This window comes from Saccopteryx leptura, chromosome X, assembly GCF_036850995.1.
Source record: "Saccopteryx leptura isolate mSacLep1 chromosome X, mSacLep1_pri_phased_curated, whole genome shotgun sequence".
In the NCBI taxonomy this organism is placed as follows: Eukaryota; Metazoa; Chordata; class Mammalia; order Chiroptera; family Emballonuridae; genus Saccopteryx; species Saccopteryx leptura.
The window spans coordinates 81,532,866-81,559,007 of record NC_089516.1 but is presented as its reverse complement, the minus strand read 5'-3'; the positions used below and the strand labels follow the sequence as shown (position 1 = coordinate 81,559,007).

The 26,142-nt window shown below is 37.6% G+C and overlaps 1 pseudogene; it reads left to right on the top strand.

Moving 5' to 3' along the window:
* The first annotated feature begins 207 nt into the window (after positions 1-207).
* On the top strand, positions 208-25,665 carry LOC136386389 (protein Shroom3-like; annotated as a pseudogene).
* Positions 25,666-26,142: the final 477 nt, after the last annotated feature.

Sequence of the window (26,142 nt, the reverse complement as noted above, 5' to 3'; positions counted from 1 at the left end):
CGGACAATTGCACTTGCGCCTCGCTCCCGTTAAACCCTTTAGCCCCGCCTCCTGCTTAGCCCCTCCCACTTTGCCCCTCTTTCTGTTGCCTCAGTGCTGGCCTCGTTCTCGCTCCTTCTCTCCACCAATAAGGACGCTTTAGACCTGCGGGCCGCCTCTCCCCTCCCCCTACTGCTTAGCGTCACCAGCCCCCAAGTGGAAGCGAAGATGCGCAAGGGCAAAGGGCGAAAAGCGCGGGATGTACCAGCACGTGGGTGGGCTTCATAGAGTGAGGCTCTTACCTTGGAGGAATTCATCTAAAACCAATTCAAAGGGGGGGGAAATGTCTGGAAAAACCAATTGATTCCGCACCCAAAATATCTTAAAGTTGTCAGTACACAGTACAGAAATAAGCAGCATCCTTAGTCATGACATATTTTAATCGTGTCCCCATTAACAACTGCTCGTCCATCAAACAACCCATCTAAATAAAAAACCTGTGAATCAAGTACCCAACCGAAGAACTAGAGTACTGCTGGTAATTTAAATCTCTTCACCATTTCCCCCAAAGGTTCCTCCCAGAGAAAGTGATATTTTGACTTATATTTATTATTTCCACGTTCTTTCTATATATATTCTTATCACACAGATGTATGCCTAAACAATATTGCTTAATTTTGATTGTTTTCATCAAATTTATATATATATATATATTAGGTAGCATTTGGGACTTGTTTCTTTCACTAAACATTTTGTTCCTAAGATTTATCCATGTAGCTGTAGTTCATTCATTGCTGTCCAATATCCTATCCATTTCTCTATTGATGGGTATGTGTCTTGGTTCACCTGTGCAAAAGTTTCTTTTAGGTATGTCCTCCTTCCCAGACTCACTTCCATTGCCCTATTTCAAATCCTCATCATTTCTTTTCAGAACAATGGCATCTGCCCACTAGTTTACTTTCCTCTGCATTCAATCCCTCCAACCTATTTCCATATTGTTGTCATTTATCACTAGTTCCACATTACTTGTTGAATACTCCAAGGTCAGAGATTTGTACGATTACATTCCTAATTTCATCCTCTTTTGTTGCCCCCAACTCACCACTTTTTTACTTTATGATTTTCAACAATATTAAATCTTCTTGTAGAGTCTTGTGAAGACTGTGGTTTTTTCATGATGCAATTCAGTTGCATTTGCTTCTCTCACTTCTGGAAATGCCCGTTTCTTCACACTAGGCACTTTCCTAACAAATCCCTGTACTGACCTTGAAAGTCAGATAATGTATCACCTCCTCCAGGTAACATGCACTATCTCATCTTAGACTCAATTCTATCCTATATCTGTGCTACACCTATATCTTATGCATATTTGTATTGTGTGTGTGTCTTCTCAATTGTCTCGGACCATTTTGAAACAAAAGACAGTTTGCTTTATTTTTGATGGCCCATGCTACAGAACAGTAAAGTCCTAAGGCAAAATTCTTAAAGTAGTGGACCATAGGCCTAGGTCCCTAAGTTCCTAGATCTGACTCACAGATATGTTTTGTTTAACTGCATAATTGTTTATTTACTTCTTTGTCAACATTTGAAAGGGGCATCTCATGAAAAAAAAAAAGTCCCTTAAAACATTTAAAGATTGGCAGTGGTGGCTGTGAACTGGAGCTGAATAGCAAATTCAGAAACTTGGAATGCTAGGCTCTTAACATATCTTTAGATTGTTGTTGTGGTTCAGTAATTTATCCAATAGTATCTGAGTCATTGGGTAGTTTCTCTAATCTTCTAACATGTCTTTCTTTAAATTACTGTAACATTTACCCATCAGAGAAATTACTGAATAGGTCATTCACAAGAAATATTCTACTGAAATGGCCAGTATGACAACGTAAACATAAAAAGAGAATGTAATTTCATCCCTTCCAAAATGGGGAAAGGAATCCCCATTTTTCTCAAAATGTGAATTACAGTCCATTTATAAAGGAATATTCAATGAGAATCTCTGAGGATTATGAGAATTGTTGTTATAGAAGTGTAGTTTCAGTGACATGAAATGTTGCCATACATTTCATGTATGACATGAAAATATATATATTTATGAAATAAAATATATATATTTATGAAAAAAGGGTTATACCAAATTTTTAAAGAAATTATATCTATATATGCCTAATGTATTTGTCTCACAGTATACAATATACAACTTCATATATTATCATTCTTGTTCTTTGCTCCCCTCCTCCATCACAGTCATGAAACTTTTTTATCAGCCTAGAGAGGGTCTGAGGGAGCATCCTACCAAGTGATTTAGCATCCAAGTCTCTGCCAGAATCACTGGACATGCTGCTTGCTGTGCTACATAAAATACCTAGAAAATTCTCTTTGTTTGAGAACTATAGGAAATAGTTTTCTATAAACTAAGGTAATCTTTTATGATGATTGGTTAAGGAAAGAACACATTTAAGTACTGGTCACTTAATCACCCAATGGAGTTTCAAGTCAGGGAACAAGTTCATCACCTCATTTCCTCATGTTTCATGTGCAGCCCTGACCTCTGAAATTTCATTTTTATATTATTCATTTCCTTTACATCATCATGCAGCTCTTGCTTTAAGAGACATCAGCTGCTATCTTAGTCTTATCTATGGTTGTTCTTCAAATGACAAAGAAGTTAAATAAAATTAATTGCACAAATAATAGTGTGCAGTAGAATATTTTTTAATATTTAGAACCAATCTTATCTCCCAGCTAATAATTATTTTCTGGGTGCAACTAATATCAGAATAAATATCACTAGACATTTGTTTTTGGTTATTGCTAAATGGTATATTTCACACAGACATTTAGAAAATACTTAACACAATTATAGAATGCAAGATTTTATGCTATATGAAGGGTCTATTAGTTGGATGATATCTGGGGTGTGTGTTTGTGTGTATGTGTGTGTGTGTGTGTGTGTGTGTGTGTGTACTAAATAGCCCAGATACAGGTCTTGGAATCCTCTTCTACAGAGCCACTCACCACAAGTTTTTCTTCAGGAAATATTTTCTTTTGAAAATAGTTCTCTTCTATTTCAGTTCTGGTCCTCAAAAGTTATCAGAACAGAGGCTCTGGCCAAGGAAATTGTACATCAAGACAAATCTCTGGCAGGAATTTTGGATGAAGACTCCAGAATGAAGACACCTATCGATCTGATGAAAAGTTTGTTTCCTCAAGATGTTAACTTGATGTAGGAAAACAGGGTAGAGAGGAAAGCTGTGCAGAGAATTGTCAGCTGCCTAGGATGTGAAGGCAAGAGAGATAAAGATAAGGAAGCAAGAAACATTTTGGTCAACTGTCCTGCCTACTACAGTGTTTCTGTTCTCGATGTAGAACTTCTAGACATAATTAAAGATATGCCAGAAGTAAATGAAGAAGAGCTGCAGGAGAATGTGAACAGAAAGAAGGCTGAGCTGATGGGAAGCCTTACCCACAACCTTGAGATACTCCAGGAAGAGAAGGGGAGTCTGCTAATGGACATCAAGTTCAATAATGCCTTGGGAGAAGATGCAGAGGCTTTGATCAGCTAACTCTGCAAGCCCAATGAGTTTGACAAGTACAAGATGTTCACTGGGAACTTGGAGAAGGTGGCGCCTAGCCCACATGGAGAAAGTCTGTAATGATCTTGGTGAAGATGCCAGTAATGAAGACATGAGCTCTCTCAGTGATAAAAGGAAGGTCCTGGTGAGGCACCACGAGGATACCCGTGAGTTCAAGGAGAACCTGGACCAAAAAGAATGCATGCTATAGGACATTCTGGTCAATTACCTTTCAAAGGAACAACTCCGGGTTACCAGCATTTTTATGAAAATGAAGTCAATACTTCTCATTGAACAGTGAAAATTAGACAAGATCAAAAGGGGCCAGGAGCAAGTCAAGTGTCTGCTGGAGAATCATTCTTCAGATTTCACTACCATGGCATGGGCCCTGGCTCTGCCTCTAGACCTCACATGTGAAATGCCTTCAACTGAGGGATGTACTTTCAGTTGTATTTTCCTAGTATTAATCTCTCCACTTTAACTTCTTCTAAAATGCCCAACCAAAAGACCATCCTTTCTTTCAACACTGTTTAAACTGGAAAATGTTTCAGCAAAAACCACTATTTAAACTGTATGGGTCTGGGGGGTTACTTGCATAAAAGGGAAATATTCTATCTAGGAAAACACCTGTTTTTTCCTTCTCATCCTCCATAGTCAATTGTCTAAAAACTTGAATGGTGCTGAGAAATTACCCCTTTCTATAATTACTTTATAGTAGAATGAAAATTAATGAAACTGTGAGAACTGACTGGAGGGTGTTTGTTTTTAACAGGCTGAGGCAACAGAGATCAGAGTGTGCCACCCTCAGGAATGTATCCACAGTGGCCTTTCTTGTGGGCAGTGCATCCTGACAACAGGTACAAGTACTCTTTAATGAAGGGTCTGTGACATAAAAGCTTAAAAGAAAAATACACGCCCGGGATGGTTATCTCAGTCGGTTAAGAGTTTCGTCCTGAAATGACAAGGTTGTGTGTTTGATCCCCAGTCAGGACACACAGGGGAAGCAATCAAAGAATGCTCGACTGAGTGGAACAGCAAATGACTGCTTCCCTTCCCCCTCTCCTCTCTCTCTTTTCCTCTCTCTGTCTCTCTAAAAATTAATAAAACTTATGCCCTGGCCAGATAGCTTGGTTGGTGTTAGATTCAGGGAGTACTGGGGCTGCCAAAGAGTGTAACTATGAAGGAACAGGGAGTGCTGCAAAGAGTGTAACTATTGAAGGAACAGTAAGTGTTGATATGGCTCCTGTGAGGCTGGGAACAAAGAAGGTCAGAAACCCTTATCAGAAGTTTAGGTTTGAAATTCACCACTAAGCTAAAACCGGCCCCTGTTGCTATGCTGCGTGTGACCTCCCTAGCCAATAGCTAAACTGCCACATCTGCTTTTGTATATGCTTGCTCACTTAGGATATAGAAGGACCTGGCTGTAAGCTCCAGGCGCGGTTTCCGTTTGCAGCTCCTTGTGGGCACGGTGTCTCCGGACATCTTGGGAGTTCACCCCTGCGCAGGTTAAACTGGCCAATAAAGTAACATCTTAACTCCTGAAAGTCTCCGACGTTTGTTCTCATACCCGGTGGATGCTACAGTTGGTTGTTCTGGAGTGCAATGGTTGCTGGTTCGATTCCCCAATCAGGGTACATACAGGATCAGCTCGATGTTCCTGTCTCTATCTCTTAAAAAATAGAGAGAGAGATAGAGAGAGAGAAAGAAATAGAAACACAGAAGAAAATCATAAAATCTTGAACATTGTTGTTATTTGTATATTTTAAAATGAAAATAATCATTATGTTTGTGTGTTGACAACTTATTTGATTCTATTTTTTGGTGGACCTAGACAATTATGTTTGACTTTTGTATTTTGTGAAAACCTTAATGAAATGAAAAATCCCAAAGATAAAAAAAGCAAAATACCTCCATTCAAGAAGTATTTGGGGCCTGACCTGTGGTGGCACAGTGGATAAAGCGTCGACCTGGAAATGCTGAGGTCGCCGGTTCGAAACCCTGGGCTTGCCTGGTCAAGGCACATATGGGAGTTGATGCTTCCAGCTCCTCCCCCCGTCTCTCTCTCTGTCTCTCCTCTCTCTCTCTCCCTCTGTCTCTCCCTCTCTTCTCTAAAATGAATAAATTAAAAAAAAATTTTTAAAAAAGAAGTATTTGGGTGAGGATCTGAATATTTTTACAGGGCTGTGTATTGCAAAACTACTCAAAAGCACCACAGTCCTTTTGAGTTAATTCATTGTAACAATGTATTAACTTTGTTACATTGTCATATTTCAGGGCTGTGTATTGCAAAACTACTCAAAAGCACTACAGTCCTTTTTGTTAATTCATTGTAACAATAAGAATTTGCATTTATTGGGTGCTGAGTATGATGATAGAAGATGTGACCTATCTCAAGTACTATAAAGTCTGATTCTGAGACACATACATGCTGACTCTTACTTGGTACTCAGTCCAACAGACCAACTCCCATGAGTATTTCGTCTTGTCAGCCTCCAGAGACAGCACAGATATAAAGTCCCCAGAAGGAAGCACTTGCAAGTCTTGAGTAAGTTTATATAGTGATGATTCTCATAGTCCTTCCCCAAAGGGGCTTATAGCCATTTACTTGGCTACTTGAACACTAAGAAAGAATTACCCAGGTATTTTCAGGCTTTTTAACATGGGGTTTCAGTTGACACTGATGCCTGGAGATCTGAAACATATTCATAGCTTTCTGTTGGAGAAGGAGCGTGTGAATTATCCCAGGATTAACTCATTATGCTTTTGCTGAGTCTGTCTGTCCAGGTCTGGATCACTTTTGTTCTAATGAGTCCATGAAATAACCTCTTTGTCATCTCTCTGATCCACAAATAATATGTACTTAGAATACATATATATGACAAGTGGCAGAACCCCCATGCTGGTTCCTTAGCATATGAGGGAGAATTTATTATTCTGGGGAAATCCAAGTGGAAACCTCTGAAGCTGCTACCATTTCCAGCCAAGAGAGTAAATAAAAAAAAAATCGTACAAAATTCTGTGGGGAGTGGCATAAATCTTTGCTGCTTTCAAAGACTTAAATGATGCAAGGGTAATGATGTCTGTTAGATTCACGGAGTACTGGGGCTGCCAAAGAGTGTAACTATGAAGGAACAGGGAGTGCTGCAAAGAGTGTAACTATTGAAGGAACATTAAGTGCTGATATGGCTCCTGTGAGGCTGGGAACAAAGAAGGTCAGAGACCCTTATCAGAAGTTTAGGTTTGAAATTTGCCACTAAGCTAAAACCGGCCCTTGTTGCTATGACAGTCCCTGTTGCTATGCTGCGTGAGACCTCCCTAGCCAATAGCTAAACTGCCACATCTGCTTTTGTATATGCTTGCTCACTTAGGATATATAAGGGCCTGGCTGTAAGCTCTAGGTGCGGCTTCCGTTTGCAGCTCCTTGTGGGCACGGTGTCTCCGGACATCTTGGGAGTTCGCCCCTGCGCAGGTTAAACTGGCCAATAAAGTAACATCTTAACTCCTGAAAGTCTCCGACGTTTGTTCTCATACCCGGTGGATGCTACAATGTCCACCATTTTTCCTATTTAATTAATTAGTCTGGACCACAAATAAGTCCAAAGGGGCTATGGAAGAGAGTAAACTACCACAAACACAAATAAGAATTAGCCCAAATATCAGCAATTGTATTGGAGGCGGTATCCTTGCTAGATCAGATTAACATGGTTTCATGCACATGGTATGTGGCCACCTTCTAGCAAATGAGTTCTTTCTCATCTTTACCATGAAAAATGAACATCCAGGTACAGTTCACATTCATATGATTTGGACAGAAAAATTAATTTATGGCTTTGTCTTAGAAATATATTAACACTCAAATTCTGTTATAATTTAGTTTAAAAAGGTATGAAACACAAATAAACCCATGCTTATATGGTCAATTAATATTTCATAAAAGAGGCCAAAGCATACAATGGAGTAAAGACAGTCTATTCAATAAATGATGCTAGGAAAATTGGACAGATACATACAGAAATATGAAACTAAACCACTTTGCCCTGGCTGGTGGTGCCGTGTCAACAATAGTTGTTTGTGGATTTATTGAAGATAGCCATTCTAACAATATGAGATGATTATCTCATTGTGGTTTTAATTTGCATTTCTCTGATGATTAGTGACATTAAGCATCCTTTCATAAGTCTATAGGCCATCTGTATGTTCTCTTTAGAGAAGTGTCTCTTCAGGTCCTCTGCCCATTATTTAATTGGATAGTTTGTTTTTTGGTATTGAGTAATATGAATTGTTTATAAATTTTGGATATTAAGCCCTTACAAGACATATCATTGATAAATATTTTCTCTCATTGAGTAGGTTGTATTTTTATTTTCTTATGGTTTTCTTTGCTATGTAAAAACTTTTTAGTTTGATGTAGTCCTATTTGTTTTCCTATCTGAGGAGATACATAAAAGATATTGCTAAGAGTAATTTCAGAGATTTTACTGCCTATGTTTTCTTCTATGAGGTTTATCGTTTTGAGTCTTACTTTCAACTCTTTAATCCATTTTGAGTTTATTCTTGTATATGGTGTGAAAATGTGGTCTAGTTTATGTGTTTTGTGTTTGTGGGGGGGGAGGGAGCGAGGGAGAGAGAGAGAGAGAGAGAGAGAGAGAGGAGAGGGGAGAGAGAGAGAAGCACCAATTCATTACAATTTTTATTTAGAAAATTAGACTGACCTATGGTGGTGCAGTGGATAAAGCGTCGACCTGGAATGCTGAGGTCTCTAGTTCAAAACCCTGGGCTTGCCTGGTCAAGACACATATGGGAGTTGACGCTTTCTGTTCCTCTCCCATTCTCTCTCTCTCTCTCTCCCCACACTCATCCTCCTGGTAATCATTTCACTTTTATCTATGCCTATGAGTCTCAGTTTTATATCCCATCTATGTGTAAAATCATATAGTTCTTAGCTTTTTCTAATTTATTTATTTCACTTAGTATAACATTCTCAAGGTCCATTCATGTTGTTGTAAATGGCAATATGTCATCATTTCTTATGGCTGAGTAGTATTCCATTATATATATGTATATATGTGTGTGTGTATGTGTGTGTGTGTGTGTGTGTGTGTGTGTGTGTGTATATATATATATATATATATATATATATATATATATATATATATCACATCTTCTTTATCCAATCTTCTATCGAGGGACACTTTGTTTGTTTTTATGTCTTGACCACCATGAATAATGCTGCGATAAATGTGGTGGTGCATGTGTTTTTACAAACTAGTGTTATCAAGTTTTTCAGATAGATAACCTGTAGGGGGATTGCTGGGTCATATGGTAACTCTAATATTTTGAGGAAACGCCATACTATTTTTTATAATGGCTGTACCACTTTACATTCCCACCAGCAGTGAATAAGAATTTCTTTTTTCCCACAACCTCTCCAACACTTGTTATTATCTGTCTTGTTGATAACAACCAATCTAACAGGTGGGAGGTGGTGTTTTTATCTTTTATTTTGTTCATGTAATGTATCACATTAAATGATTTGCAGATATTGTACCGGCCTGCATCCTTGGAATAAATCCCACTTGATCATGGTAATTATGGTCTTTTTAATGTATTGCTAGACCTGGTGTACTAATGTTTCCTTGAGAATTTTAGCATCTATGTTTATCAGGATCATTGGCTCATAATTTTCTCTGTTTGTAGTGCCTTTATAAGGTTTTGGAATTAGGATAATGTCAGTTTGGTAAAATTATCTTGGGAATCTACCTTCCTCTTGAGTTTTTGGAATATTTTGAGAAAGATAAGTGTTAGTTTTTCCTTGACTGTTTGGTAAAATTCACCTGTGAAACCATTCAGTTTAGGACTTTTGCTTGGTAGGAGTTTTTAAATTAGTGCTTCAATCTCATTACTTATAATCTGTCTATTCATATTTTCTGATTCTTCCCAATTCAGTTTTGAAAGATTGTGTGTTTCTAGGAATTTATCCATTTTGTTGATGAATATGTGGAGAAATGGAAACCCTTGTGCACTGTGGGTGCGAATACAGATTGGTACAGCCACTGGGCAAAGCCATATGGAGTTAACTAAAAAAAATTTAAGTGGAACTGTCTTAGGACCCAACAATTACACTTCTGAGAATATATCCAATAAATCCAAAATACTAATTTGAAAGAATTTATGCACCTCTCTTTTCATTGCAGCATTATTATAGCCAAGATTTGGAAGCAACTCAAATTCCCATCAGAGATGAGTGGATTAAAAAGCTGTGGAATATTTATACAATGGAATACAATTTGCCTGTAAAAAAAAGAGGAAATATTACCTTTTCTACAGCATGGATGAACCTGGATAGTATTACTATAAGTGAGAAAAGCCAGTCAGAGAAAGACAAGTACCATATGATTTCACTCATATATAGAATTTAATAAACAAAATAAACTAAGAAACAAAATGGAAACAAACTCATAGACACAGAGAACAAACTGATAGCTGTCAGAGAGGAAGGAGGTTGGGGGACCGGGTGAAAAAATTAAAGAGATTAAGCAAAAACAAAACAAAACCAAAGCTGATAGACACGGACAATATATGGTGATCACCAGAGGGAAAAGAAGTAGGGGGAGGTAGAAGGTAAACGGGGGATAAATGACTTGAGGTAGTGAACACACAATAGAATGCACAGATTATGTGTTTTAGAATTGTACACCCAAAACCTGTGTAATTTTATTAAGCAATGTCACCCTTATAAATTCAATGAACAAGACACATGTTCCAGAGGATGGGAAGTAAACCATTACAGATTCACATCAGTGAAGTTTTTAAGAATCTAGTGGTCTTGGGCATATTAGGACAGCTTTATGAAAACTCAGGAACACATTATAGCATTTTCAGCCACTCACCATCATGTAGGATAGGTGACAAACTTGATAGAAATCCTCAGATTGTGGAAACAGCATTTTCCAATTTGGGAATAATGTCTGATCCATTCACTGAGTGGTATGCAAGGATAACAACTTTGATAAAGGTCTACAGTGAAAAAAAAGGCTCTGTAGCAAGCCCAAATTGGGGTATAAGCAATCCTACCACTTAGGTCTTATGACCCAACACATCCTACGGAATTAGAGATAGACATGGAGGGAATAGATGGCTCGTGGACTTTATGGCAAACCTCAACAGGAGATGTACAACATAATATCTAATGTTCTGGAGCAAGGTAATGGCATATGAAATGAAGAATTAGACACCATTTATGAAAAAGAACACCTGGCATGTTATTGGGGTTGGGTGTAGGTAGCTCCAGAAAACACAATTGAACCACAGGATCAGACCTGAAAAATCTGGAAATGCGCTTTATTAAGCAATGTCACCCTTATAAATTCAATGAACAAGACACATGTTCCAGAAGATGGAAAGTAAACCATTACAGATTCACATCAGCTGATAGAGAAAGAAACTGACAAAACCTGTTTTATACATTGGTTGGCCCAGAATTCAGGTGCAAGCTGAAAATGGAATGCTGCTGCATTTAGCCTCATTTGGAAGTAGCCCTAAAATACATCATTTTTAGGGCAATGCTTTTCAATATGCATAGCTGTAAGGATAACATCTGGTTATTCATCTTTGTTCAAAGAGAATTAGCCCAGGGTAAGAATATATATGTACTCAAAGGCGGTGAAAAAATAGTTTGTCTAGTTGTTCAGGTCCTCGAATGACAAGAATATTGGGGTAAGAGGCATGTGGATGGACTAATTTGGCAAGTCATCTATGAGTTATTCCAGCAGAGTCCTTAGATATCATGGAGGAAAGAAATGCTGTCCTTGTTTTGCCCTGTCCAAAGTCTTGACCCACAAAGTTGGTGAGAAAAATTAAAGATAAAATGCTAAATTCCATGACTGTTTGTTACACAGCAATATAAAACTGGAAACAGTAGTTATCAAAGTGACTTGTTTATGTAAGGAAGAAGGCAGGGTGAAGCCAGTTTCTGAGAGTGCCTCATGGGACAAACTTTTGGTTTTCTTGTTTTCTCCTCCCATAAATGACTTAAGAAAGATTACATTACTCCCATTTTGAATACAGGCAACCTGAGTCACTAGAGCTAAGTTACATTTCCTGGGGTAACCCCACCCACACACACATCTGAAGATTACACTGGGGAACAAATTTTTTTCCATTTTCTGTTGCATGAGTTTTTAGAAATATTTCTATATATTTCTGCATCGCTGATTCCAAATCTGAAATCCATTTTTTTGGTGCATGTTCTAGTTTTTATGCAATTTTAATTTCTTTTGGTTACAGTTAATAACATGCATTGGTTTTTAAATTGGAGTTAAAGGGCAATGACTCTTGGATTGAACATAACCACAAGGCAATTAATGTTTTACAAACATCACTTTTACATAATTGTAGTTGTTTTTAATGTAAAAAATTATTATCTGATAAAAACACCCTCTTATTTTGTTTTAAGATTGAATCATGGCTTCTTCGAGTAGGCGTAAATGTAAGAATAGTCCTGACACCTGTTACATATGTGGCTGTTACACACTTCAACATCAAAGGTGCAATATTTCATCATTTGTGACATGTGCATATATTGCTTATTTTCAAGTTCCCCTTGGCCATCAAGACAAGAATTGGGCTCCTCATATTGTATGTCATAATTGTGAGGAAATGCTTCATGACTAGACAAAAAGAAAATGCAAAAGAATGCCTTTTGATATTCCCATGGTTTGGCGTGAACCTAAGGACCACAGCAGTGACTGTTATTTCTGTCTGACCCATACAAAGGGCATAGGCAAGAAAAAACAGCATATGATCGCATATCCTAATATTCCTTCAGAAATATGACCTATCCCACACTCTGAGACACTCCTGGTTCCAGTTCTCAATGGTTTTATTTCTTCTAAGGATGAAGAAAGTGAACATGGTGATCAAGTGTATTTTGATAAGATGCATGAGGAAATGGTTGTAGAATCTGAAAGGTCTTCTGATGCCAAGCAGTCATTAACCCCTCAGCAGTTTAGCCAACTCAAATTGAATGATTTAGTAAGAGAGTTGGGCCTGTCAAAGAAAGCAGCTGAGTTATTAGCATCCAGGCTTCAAGAAAAGAATGTACTTCACCAGTCAGCTAAAGTATCCCATTTCAGGAAGCGTGAACAAATTTTTTGTGGACTTTGTTTTCGAAGATAAACACTTTGTTTACTGTCATGATATCAGTAGTCTTCTCAGCCAGCTAGGTGTTACCACTTACAGTCCAACAGAATGGCGGCTATTTCTTGACAGCTCTAAACGGAGTCTGAAATGTGTTCTCCTACACAACGGTAATGTTTATGCAGCAGTTCGAATTGGTTATTCAACTCATCTGTGAGAAAAGTATAATGACATAAAAATTGTCCTTGAATTTCTGAAGTATGAGGAGCATAACTGGATCATTTGTGTGGATCTTAAAATGGTAAATTTCCTGCTAAGACAACAGAGAGGTTTCACAAAGCATCCTTGCTTTCTGTGTTTGTGGGACAGCTGAGCTCGGGAGAAACACTGGACACAGAAAGAGTGTCCAAAACGTGAAGCTCTGGAAGTAGGGATGCAAAATATTGTGAATGAACCTGTAGTTAATCGAGACAGGATCATTTTCCCCCCACTTCACATCAAACTTGGCTTAATGAAGCAGTTTGTTCAGGCTTTGACTAGAGAAAGTGAATGCTTTCAGCATATTATTTCTGCTTTTCCTGACTTGTCTTTCGAGAAGATAAAAGCAGTTGTATTCGATGGACCTCAAATTCGAACCCTCATATGTGGTGAAGAATTTGCCAGGAAGATAAATAAGGAGGAGAAAGCAGCATGGCAGTCTTTTGTGACAGTTACAAAGAACTTCCTTGGCAACAAAAAAGCAGAAAACTATGAACTTCTGGTTCGAAGGATGCTGTTGGCTTTCCATAACATTGGATGTAACATGAGAGTTAAGATTCACTTCCTGAACAGTCACCTTGATAAGTTTCCTGAAAATCTTGGAGTTGTTAGTGATGAGCAGACTACTACTGCTGGAGCATCAAACGAGATTGTCCTCAACAAGTACACAAACGCAAGAGGTACAAATGCAATTTTTTGCCTGAATAGAATTTAAATAAGTTTTGTGCAAATTTTATAATTAAAATAAGTGTTTTAATGTGTTCTATTTTAAAATTGTAGACAAATTCTGATGCAATCATATCTTTTAGTGTATTAGTGTATTTACTGCATTATATAAATTATTATATTCTCACAAAGATGATGCCCAAGAAGACATTCTACTTCATTATATTAAACTAAATGTTGAAAATTTTACAATAAAATGGAAACCTAAAATTTTGAATTGCAAAAACTTGTAGCTTACAGGGAAAAACTAATGTCAGATTTGAGATCAGCACACTCGAATTAGGTAAGAGCAAGTGTTTTTGTGGATGCAACAAAAATTTTGTTCCCCAGTGTTATATATCCAAATAATAATATTGGTTTATTGTGTGATGTGGCAGGATGACAGGCAGCAATGTAGAAATTCCCTCTTACACAGATATATTTCTGCATTGCTTGGTCTTTTTTTCGTCCTAAATATACTACTTTGCTCATCAAGAAAAGAAACTGATGTGGGTTTTTTTAAATGTAAGACAAATGGGGTTTTAAATTGAATAAGAAAAATGATTTTTGTGTAAATGTATTTCCTGTACATTCAAAGATGTTAAATAGCATTGACAGTAAAAATGAAGTTATAACTACCTTTTACAAGTGAACTGCATTTTAAAAATTATATATCATTGTGTATATATATAGTGTTTATATATAGTATACACATTCCAATAATATAATATATAATGCCATACATTCTCTTAGCCTGTCTCTAACTCCTGTATATTTCTGATATCTCTCCTTCCTCCTGCCCCCACATCTTTCTTATTAACTGAAGTATGGGCTGAAAGATACCTTTTGTCATGTGATTATGTTTTGAGTGCTCTTCTTGATTATCCTGCACCTTATAAAACTCCTCCAAACTCCTCAGCTCCCTGCTACTTGTTGTGATATCCAAGCTGCAATTTTGGGATTTCTCCACCAGATGACGCTATCTATGACTAAATACAATATGCTGAATTGCAATTTATTTAAAATATAGATGTGAAAAGTATAGAAAAAATAAATTAATCGTCATATGCAGTGATAACACTTTCCCTTCTCTCTTACATTGTTATTATGAATTTAAATAATACAATTTCACATTTCCTGAATGGCTACATTATTATATGGTGCTGACAGGGTCAATAGATATAAAAGATCTGTAGTCAGAGCAAAGAGATCATGGCATGCAGGGATTTAGGAACCTTAACGCAGTGATCTGGATGCAGACCTCAGCAGCAGATGCCAGGATGTCAATCACCTACAATCAAAGCTGACCAGTTTCACTTCAGCCACCAAGGAACTTCCCAAACCACCCATTTCCAAGAAAAGGGTTATAAAGGACTGCTCATATAGCAGTGCCATAGGAAGGGTACTGGACTGAACAAAATGCATTAAATGTCCCCAGTCTCCAACCCCTAATCTTTAATCTTTTTCTGGTTGGCCGAGAGGAATACAAGTCATGATGCATTCAGCTGAGATATATTGAGCATTTGTTAAATGCCAGGAACAATACTGCTTAGGTTATGTATATCCTTTCTTTTACTCTTCAGTACACTTTTATATGATGTGTACTTCCATTTCTGTTTCACAGATGGGGAAATAAGTGCTCAGGGAAAACAAGTAACTTTGATCAGTTATCATGTAATTGTCAAGAAGTCTAAAGTTAGATTTTCATTTATATATATATATTTGTCATCACATTTCTAGCCAAGATGCTTCTCATTTGTAGGTCTAACTATACAATATCCAAGTGAATCATTACCTCATTACCTTGAACATAATGACATCTCCCCATTCTACTATCCCTTTTCTATCCTGACAAAAATCACACTGGTTTTGTGCCTGGAGCAGGGGAAATAATAGAATGAGACTCATGGAAAATTGAGAACCTGCCCCCACCCCAAAAGTTATTCCATATGCTACAAGAAAGCCTTCAGTCAAAGTCTTTTGTCCTTCCCCAATATTACGGTTTTAAAGTTTGACTGGAGGTTTCTCTTTGCAGGGAATATGTCTCAGTACCTGATATCATACTTAAAATTGTGTGGGTCTCCCAATGAGGAAGAAAAGATCATAAATTTATTTTCAGAGCCACACTATTAAATAGAATGTCAGCTCTGAATCCACCTCATTACAATGATATCAAATAAGAAGCCACTACAGGATCCTGGAAGACAATGTCTGTGACTTCCATCATAATAAACAGGCATCTACAGTATTCTAGGGACTATATGCCTAAGGCCTGAAAATATGGAGTATTATGATTCTACTTGTTCTGGCTGTGCCTTATTTGGTTCCTGGTTTGGATCTGGGGTTCTACTACTTCAGTTCACTGCCAAACCACTTAGGCTCCTTTATATCTTATTTGTTTGGAATGTTTGATCATTTCAAAATTCCTTTTTTTTTTTGTATTTTTCTGAAGCTGGAAACGGGGAGGCAGTCAGACAGACTCCTGCATGCGCCGACCGGGATCCACCCAGCACGCCCACCAGGGGGTGATGCTCTGCCCATCTGGGGCGTCGCTCTGTAGTGACCAGAGCCACTCTAGCGCCTGGGGCGGAGGCCAAGGAGCCATCCTCAGCGCCTGGGCCATCTTTTGCTCCAATGGAGCCTTGGCTGCGGGAGGGAAAGAGAGAGACAGAGAGGAAGGAGAAGGGGAGGGGTGGAGAAGCAGATGCGTGCCTCTCCTGTGTGCCCTGGCCAGGAATTGAACCCGGGACTTCCGCACGCCAGGCTGACGCTCTACCACTGAGCCAACCAGCCAGGACCACAATTTCTTGATAAGAAATTACATCATAAATCCTGGAGGGCAAAGCCAAACATTCAGTCAGTTTTGTATTCATTTTTCAAATGTGATACTTTGCCTCAGTCTATGAAAGCTAATTCAGGATTCATGTCAGGAGTTCCCAGCACCCATTTCCTACTTGTGTCCATTAACTCCTTTAGCACCCTGTGCACTTGGTTCTTTCTCTCTATTTCTCTTTTCTCTTCTCTCCACTCTTCTCCCTTCCTGTCCTCTCCCTCATTCTCCCCTCCTCCTCCTCTCTTTCTCCCTCCCTCTCTCCCTTCCCCTAGACCTTTCCCCAGAGCCATCCACCCAACCCTTTGCCTTAGGATTTACTTTAATTATACCAAAGGATTACCATCATGAATTTCAATATCTAAACCTAATATTTAAAATCAAGTGGATTTTTAAATGTAACAGGGTTTATTTATCTTCCACAACAGCCAAAGTAATCTAGATCGGCGATCCTTCCTTCAACAGGTTAGAGTCTGACTAAGCAAGCAGGTGCTTGTGACAACCTAAATCCCATCAGAAGCTTCTTCACCCACTCACTTTCTCCAGGCTCCTTTCTATACCCTTCAATGTGACAAATCCAAAAAAGGAGACCACCAAAATTCCATGTATACTTCCATTAAAACAGTATGGGAAGAGGATGAAGGAAGTAGAGGGAATGCAAACTTCGAGCAATAATATGTTGTAATCTGAAAAGTCTGTATTATTTTGGAGAAGAATACCAAATAAGGAAGGAAAACTCAGTCCCTTGGGAGAGAAAGGCCAAAAACAGGAATACTTTTGCTGTGATATAGCAAATTCATCTTTTAATTCAATGCAGACTTACTAAATACCTACTATGTTCTAGCAGTTGCACTAGATTTTTAAGATATAAAGTTGAATAAGAAGGCATAGTTCCTGTTCTCAGGTTCTCAGTTCCTGTCTGATGGTGTATGCAGACAAGTAATGAGGCTTACAATGGATATAAAGAGTGTTATGAGGTTATTCCAGGATGAACAATCTTATATGGGTAATTACCTGAATATAGGAGATTAAGTGAGGCTTCACAAAGAAGTGACATTTTTATAAAGTGAGAGGAGGGGAGATAGAGAGACAGACTCCCATATGCACCCTAACAAGGATCCACCTGGAAACTCCCATCTGGGTCAATGCTCGAATCAACCAAGCTATCTTCAGAGCCCGGAGCCAACTCTTGAACCAATTGAGCCACTGGCTGAGGGAGGGAAAGAAAGAGAGAAGGGGGAGAGGGAAAGGAAGAGAAACAGATGTTTGCTTCTTAGGTGTGCCCTGACTGGGTATCAAATGCAGAACATTCAAATGCTGGGCTAATACTCTATCCACTGAGCCAGCCAGCCAGGGCCAGAAATGACTTTTAAGCTGGGCATTTAAGGATAAAAAATAGTGAGCCAGTTTGAGAGTATTCTAGACATCATATTTCAGAATGCAAAAAATAAAATAAAAGCAAGCATGTGTGATGCCAGGGAAACATAGGAAAATATGGTTCACTTAAAGGTCAGTGAGTGATTAGCTGAAGTGTCAACCTACTTCCATTTCTAGAAAAAATAATTTTGGCCTGACCAGGCAGCAGCACCATGGATAGAGCATCGACCTGGGATGTTAAAGACCTAGAATCAAAACCCCGAGGTTGTTGGCTTGAGTGTTGGCTCACCAGCTTGAACACAAGGTCACCAGTTTGAGCATGGGGTCATAGATATGACCTCATGGTCACTGGCTTGAGCCCAAATGATGCTGGTTTGAGCAAGCAGTCACTGGCTCAGCTGGAGTCCCTTAGTCAAGGTATATATGAGAAGCAATCAATGAACAACTAAGGTGTCACAACTATGAGTTGATGCTTCCCATCACTCTCCCTTCATGTGTATCTGTCTTTCTGTCTATATTTCTTTCACACTCAAGCATGTGTGAGTGCACAAAAAAGAAAAAAAGAAAAAGAGAGGACCTAAATGAACAAAAATTTTGGCAAACCAAACCCACCAATACATTAAAAAGATAAAACACCATAGTTGGGATTTATTAGTGGGGTGCAAGTTTAGTATGATATTCATAAATCAATTAACATGCTACATCACATAAATAAAATGATGGATAAACACCCCATAATCATATTAATAGATGCAGAAAAAGCATTTGATAAAATCCAGCACTAATTTATGAGTAAAAATAAAACTATCAGCAAAGTGGAAATAGAAGAATCATACTTCAACATAATAAAGGTCATATGTGACAATTCCACAGCTAACATCATACTTAATGGGGAAAACTTAAAAGCATTTCCCCTAATTTCAGAAACAAGACAGGGGTACCCACTTGCTTTCGCCATTATCATTAAACTTAGTACTGGAAGCCCTAGCTACAGCAATCAGACAAGAAGAATAAATAAAATGCATCCAAATTGGAAAAGTAGAATTAAAACTGTCATTATTTGCATATGACATGATACTGTATATGGAGAATCCTAACAATTCCACCAAAAAAACAAATAAACAAACAAAAAAACCCCCAACAAAACTAGACCTGATAAATAAATTCAGTTAAGCAGCAGGATACAAAACAAATATCTAAAAATTAGTTTTATTTTTATACATCAATAATTTTATTTCTATACACCAATAATTGTTAGAAAGAGAAACTTTAAAAAATCCAATTTACAATTGCATTAAGGCCTTGCTGGTGGCTTAGTGGATAGTGCATTGGTCCAGTGTATGGACATCCCAGGTTCGATTCCCAGTCAGGGCACACAAGAGAAATGACCACCTGCTTCTTTCCCTCTTCCCTTCCCGCAGCCAATGGCTTGATTGGTTTCAGCATGGCCCCAGGTGCTGAGGATAGCTCCGTTGGAGCATGACAATCTCAGACACTAAAAATAGCTTGATACTCAAGCATTGGCCCCAGATGGGGTTGCTGGGTGGATCCCAGTCAAAGTGGATTCAGGAGTCTGCCGCATTATCTCTCCTCCTCTCACCTCAAAAAAAAAAAAAAAAAAGTTACAATTGCATCAAATAAAAGATACCTGAAAATAATTTTAACCATGTAGGTAAAAGACCTGCCCTCAGAAAATTGTAAGACAGGAAAGAAAGCAACTGAAGAAGATACAAATAAATTGAAGCATATAACAAGCTAGTGGTTAGGAAAAAATAACATTGTTATTATGTTCACACTATGCAAAACAATCTAAAGGTTCAAAACAATTCCTATCAAAATACCAATGGTGTATTTCACAGAACTAGAACAAATAATTCAAAAAAATATGAAAACAAACAAGACCCTGAAGAGCTGCAACAATTGTGAGAAAGAACAAAATTGGTGGTTTCACACTACCTGATATGTTGTGGGGTTTTTTTTTTTGTTTATTTGTTTGTTTTTGTATTTTTCTGAAGCTGGAAATGAGGAGGCAGTCAGACAGACTCCCACATGCACCCAACAGGGATCCACCTGGCATGCCCACCAGGGGGCGATGCTCTGCCCATCTGGGGCGTTGCTCTGTTGCAACCAGAGCCATTCTAGAGCCTGAGGCAGAGGCCATGGAGCCATCCTCAGTGCCCGGGCCAACTTTTGCTCCAATGGAGCCTTGGCTGCGGGAGGGGAAGAGAGAGACAGAGAGGAAGGAGAGGGGGAGGGGTGAAGAAGCAGATGGGAACTTCTCCTGTGTGCCCTGGCTAGGAATTGAACCTGGGACTCCTGCACGCCAGGCCAATGCTCTACCACTGAGCCAACTGGCCAGGGCCCACACTACCTGATATTAAACTATACTACTAAGCTCTAGTAATCTGTGTCCTCAGGGGAGGACAAGTGATTAAGTCAAAACAGTATGATACTGACATGACAACAGACACATAAATCAATGTATCAAGATTAAGAACCTAGGTATAAACTTATATGTTCAGTTAATATTTGATAAAGGAGGCAAGAAGACACAATGGGGTAAAGACAGTCTATTCAATAATTGGTATTGAGAAAACTGGACAAATACATGCAAAAAATGAATATAGGCCACCTTATTATACCATATATGAGAATAAATTCAAAATGGTTTAAAGACCTAAATGTTAGACTCAAAACCATAAACCTCCTAGAAGAAAACATAGGAAGTAAAATCTCAGACATTTCTCTTTGCAATATTTGTTCTCATATATCTTCTCAACAAGGGAAATGAAAAAATAAACAAATATCAAACTAAAAAGCTGTTACACAACAAAAGAAATCATCAACAAAATGAAGAAAACTCACTCAATGGGAAAACATATTTTCAATGATACACCTGATATGTGGTTGATATTTAAAATTTATAAAGAAATTATACAACTCAACATCAAAAAAATAAGCAATCCAACTTAATAATGAGCAAAGAACCTAATATACACTTCTCCAAAGAGGACACACAGGTAGTCAATAGAGATAAGAAAAGCTGTTCAATGTCATTAGAGAAATGCAAATTAAAACCGCAATTAGATATCACCTTAGAGTAGCTATCAACAATAAATCAACAAACAAAATGTGCTGGCAAGGATGTGCAGAAAAGGGAATTCTCATGCACTGTTGGTGGGAATGAAGATCGGTGCAGCCACTGTGGAAAACAGTATGGAGTTACCTTAAAAAGTTAAAAATGGAACTGCCTTATGACAGAGCAATTTCACTTTTAGGAATATATTTAAAAGAGCCCAAAACACTAATTCAAAGGAATATATGCACCCCTATGTTCAGTGCAGCATTATTTAAAAGAGTCAAGATTTGGAAACTACCAAAGTGCCCATCAGTAGATGAGTGGATAAAAAGCAATGTTATATCTATGTAATGGAATATTAGTTGGCCATAAAAGTTAATTCGAATTTTAAACTTACGTTGTTTCACCATTAAGTTGAATACAATGAATTATTTTCCAAGGTTATAAAGGCATGTTCACATTATCTTGACCAGTATGTTCACAAGTATTTTCTACATTCAAATTATTATGAAAATTATTTCTTTCTTAATATACCATTTCAAACAATATATGAGAGTATATTTGAAAATTGAGATTACCCTGATTTTCTCACTGGCTCCACTTCCACTTTCTCACCCAAAGGGGTCTGTTGTCATAGAATGTACCTCCTCTTCAGATGTGTCCTATAGGGAATCACCCATCTAAACTTGAACCTCTATGATTGGGATTGGATAACTTTAGTTAAAAGCCCTGAGTGAACGTCTCTTGAATGCAAACATGAAGAAACTGTGTGAGTGACCTTTGTGCAAACACAAAGGAATGTATGTGAGCGGGCTTTAGAAAATTAGCCTAGAGGTTCGAGACTGCCCCTTCCTTTGTGCTTGTTAATTAGCAAAAGAAAAGAATATACTGACCCAAATTAGCCCTTTCTCCATGTCAGCAAAATGGCCATTAGTCATTCTTTCCCCTTATCTCCCTTGTAATCCTGTTACCTCTGTTCTGCTTCTGATCAATAAAAGCTAAGGGAGGAGGAGATTCAGGAGGTCTTCTTTGCCTCCCTTGGCAGGCCTCCCCTCTTCCTCTTGACATCAGTTTGTACTTGAGTGGGTTTTTTCCATGTGACACTGGGAGTTTCCAGCAGGCTGGAGTACTACAGTGTCCCTATAGTTGAGGGGTACATGAACATAGACACCTGTACACACTCATGGTCTTTTCTAATGAGGACTCATGACTCAACTTCTTTTGCATTTTGTCTTTTCCATTAATATGAATTCTCAAGATTTATATTTGCATTTTATTATTGTAGTTTTGGTATAATTTAAACATGTCAATTACTTATACACATTTTATATGAATCGCCTGTTCAATTTACTTTCTAATGTATTTGTTAGGAAGTGTGTTTCACAAACCATGGATACTAACCCATTCTATGAGATCAGTTTGCATGTGTTTTCTCCTTGGTTTTCACACAATTCTTAGAGAATTATTTTGTAACCATTAAGAATTTGTCTTAAAATTACAAGAATATTATAACAAAATCTATACAGGTCCTAATTTTTTAAAAAAGTTGAATAACATCCTGGGGAGCATTTAGTGGCAGCCTCCAAGGAAAGTAGGAGAAATAGAGGTAAAATGGGGAAATTTTACAATAATTACAGACCTTGCTGGTGATGGGAGAAAACAAAATTGGCTCTCTGATTTTCTTAAGCTACCCTAAAGTCAGTATAGTCTGGCCAGAATAATAATTACAATTATTGATAACTTGAATAGCTGTTGGAATTGAATAAATGAAATAGAAAACACGACCCTGGCTGGTTGGATCAGTGGCAGAGCATCCACCAGGCGTGTGGAAGTCCCAGGTTCAATTTCTGGTCAGGGTCCACAGGAGAGGCGACCATCTGCTTCTCACCCCTCTATTAAAGGAAATCCTGATACCTAACAGAATGTCTGAAACATACAGAATTGCAATAAATGTATGTTTCCTTTCCATTCCAACATTGTTCTCTGTAAGAGACATTTTATTTTAACCTCAATATTATTACCGTATTTTAGAAAATATTTGGAAATGTTACAAGAAAAGGGAAAGCAAATACATTCATATACATATGTAACAGATTTAGGGGGCATGCAGAATGAGTTGTGTTGTAGAGTTGAGGTTGGGGGGAATGTGCTTACTGTTCCTATGGAATCATGACCATTTGAGCCCAGTAGGTTCACATATATGTCCTTTGATATATCTGCATTATTGTATTCAAGTCCTCCGCTTCCTTATTGGCCTTACAGTTAGCTTTCCAATTTGTTATGGAAAGTGCGGTATTGAAGTCTCCAACTATTATCGTAGAATTATCTATTTCTCACCCTATTTTTTTTTCAGTTTTTGTTTCGTGTAATTTTAGTTTTCTACTGCTGTTGTAGTAAGTTACCACAATTTTAGTGGCCTACAACAACACATATTTATCATTTTACAGTTTTAGAGATGAGACGACTGAATCAATATCACTGAGCTAAACTCAAAGGATTGGTTTTTTTTTTTCTTCTGAAGATTGTAGGAGAAAACCTGTTTCTTGCTTTTTCCAGCATCCAGGGGCTTCCCTCATTCTTTGGTTCATGGTCATTAACTCAGATCTCTGCTTCTATTGTCACATTTCCTTTTCTGACTCTCCTCCTTATTTTTTTATAAGAATTTTTGTGATTACATTGGACCCATCTGGGTAATCCAGGATAATCCTCTCATCCTAAACTAACTACATTTAAAAAGTCCCTTTCACCATGTAAGGTAGGTTTTTGGATATTAAGATGAGTACATCTTTGGGGAGCCGTTATTATACCTATGACACTGTATTTTAGGACTCTTGTTAGGTGCACATAAGTTTATAATTGTTATATATTGGATTGACCCATTTATCATTCTAAAATGTCCCTTTTGCCACTAGTAACATTTTTGTGTGTATTTTAACTCAACATTTTCTGGTATTTGTAAAGTCAATCTAACTTTCATATGGTTGGTATCTGCATGATATATCTTTTTCCACCCATTTACATGAATATTAATTGTGACTTCTATAGGTAGCATAATAATAGACTGTGCTTTTTATCCAGTTTGACAACATCTTTTTGATTGGAATGTTTAAGCTAATCACATTTACTGTTATTATTTATATGGTAAGGTTTCTGTCTGGCACTTTACTTTTGATTTATTTATGTCTCATGTTGTTTTTTCCCCTTTGTTCTTCCTTTATTGTTTTCTTTTGTATTAAGTAAATATTTTCAACATTCAACTATTTCAATATTCAAATATCTCATTAGAGAAATAATCTAATCACTCTAATAATATTGCCACTATTATTAGAGTTATTTTCTTTCTGGTTATTTAGTGCTTTATGAGCTGCTAATAAATGAGTCTGAGTTAAGTCCATTTCAGAGCCTGGGACTCCCACAGCATTCTATCTCACTCAGCCACAATCCTTGCTGGTTTTCAGCAGCCACAAATTATGAGACTTCTTTTCCTGGCACTGAAACCCTGGATAATGGGGGCCTGGTGGGAATTGGGACCCCTCATTGCTCAAGGGGGACCTCCACAGCTGAGATATCCCTTATTTTTGTCCAGTGACCAGCCTTGTTTAACCTCTCTGCCTCTCCTACCCGTCCCCATATAGCTTCTTCTTTACATTTATAGTTGTAGGATTTCTGTTCAGTTAGATTTTAGGTGGTTTCGGATGATGGGTGTTCTGTAGTTCCCATCCATGTTGAAGAAATTGTACTTGGCCAGGAGCTCACACTTCAGGCCAAAATTCTTGCTGATATTGTTGATTCTAACCATGGAGGTAGGTCTAATTTTCTTCAAGATATCTGGCAAGATTTAGGGGGATTTTGTCAAGGCAGTGTGATGATGTGGAGAATTGATGACAGGACTGCCCATCTGCCAGGAATATCTGCTCAGGGCATTGGGACATATCCATGAGTGATCCTTGGCATTCTTGTCCCTCAGAGGCCTCTATTCCAGGCTCCTTTTAGCTGAGTGTGCCCCAGACACGTAAGGGCACTCTGATGGCCCATCGCTTTTTTTAGAGTGTCTCAGAAGACATTCTGCGATTTGGATCCAGTGCAGAAGGGGGCTGGTGGGGTGCATGCTGGTGCCACAAGTGGTGGTGGGACAACTGCAGACTGATGACTATTAGGTTGTTTCTATATTTAATTTTTATTATGAGATGGGTAGTAAAAGGTTGTTTAGATGCTCTTATTGCATTTCTTAAAATTTATGGAGCTAGAATCTTTTTGTAATTATTGACCATCTGCATTTCTTCTCCTGAAAATTTTGTTCATTTTGCCATTTTGTTATAAGGGCTCCCAAGGCATTAAGGTTAATACCCTTCACTGATAAATAGATTCCTCATTTTGATAGATATTTATTGGGTGTTTATTATTTACCAGACATTCCGGCCAAAATCCCAGATCTTCTTTTCTGAGATATAGATACTTTAATTTACTAAAAATGTCCACTTGGAGGAAGAAAAGTATTAGTATCCACTCATTTATGCATGTATGATTGACCAAGGAAAGCACATACAGTATAAAAACACTTTTCTCTAAGCCCTGCATGGCCACAAAGTAAAAAGGGATGCAGTGTTATATGAGAAGAACATTGACTTACGATTAGTCTCCCTGTGATTGCTACACTTATAGCAAGATTTTTAGAAATTCTATAATGTCTCTGAATTTTCTTTTTCTCATTTTTAGAATGGGAATAACTATATCTGTATCAGACAATTATTTTAAAAAGCAAAAAATTAAAAATATTTCATGTCTTATATTTACTCAACAGATGTTAGTTGCCCTCTTTTCTCACATCCATACTTCTTTTAACGAGATTTCTTTGACATAATCAAAATATCATGATTATATAATAATTATGTGGAAATGTTGACTGATGAGAAATGAACAAGTATACCTTATTCGTTAACTTCAGTGTAATTTTTTTGGTACTGAAATGATTTCTTTTTTATTTTCATAAGAAGAAAAACAATCATTGGACCAGTTTTATATGATTTATTAAAAAAAAACTCATCTCATTTTATTTTATTCCATATACTTTCTCATTCTATTTTTTCTATTCTGATTTTTTCTCAAGAATAATATGTGCAATGTCACTCAATGAAAGAAGAAGAGGTTTTTCAAAAAAACATTGGAGTGCAGGCATAACATAAGGTATTGGGTAAGTAATTTCT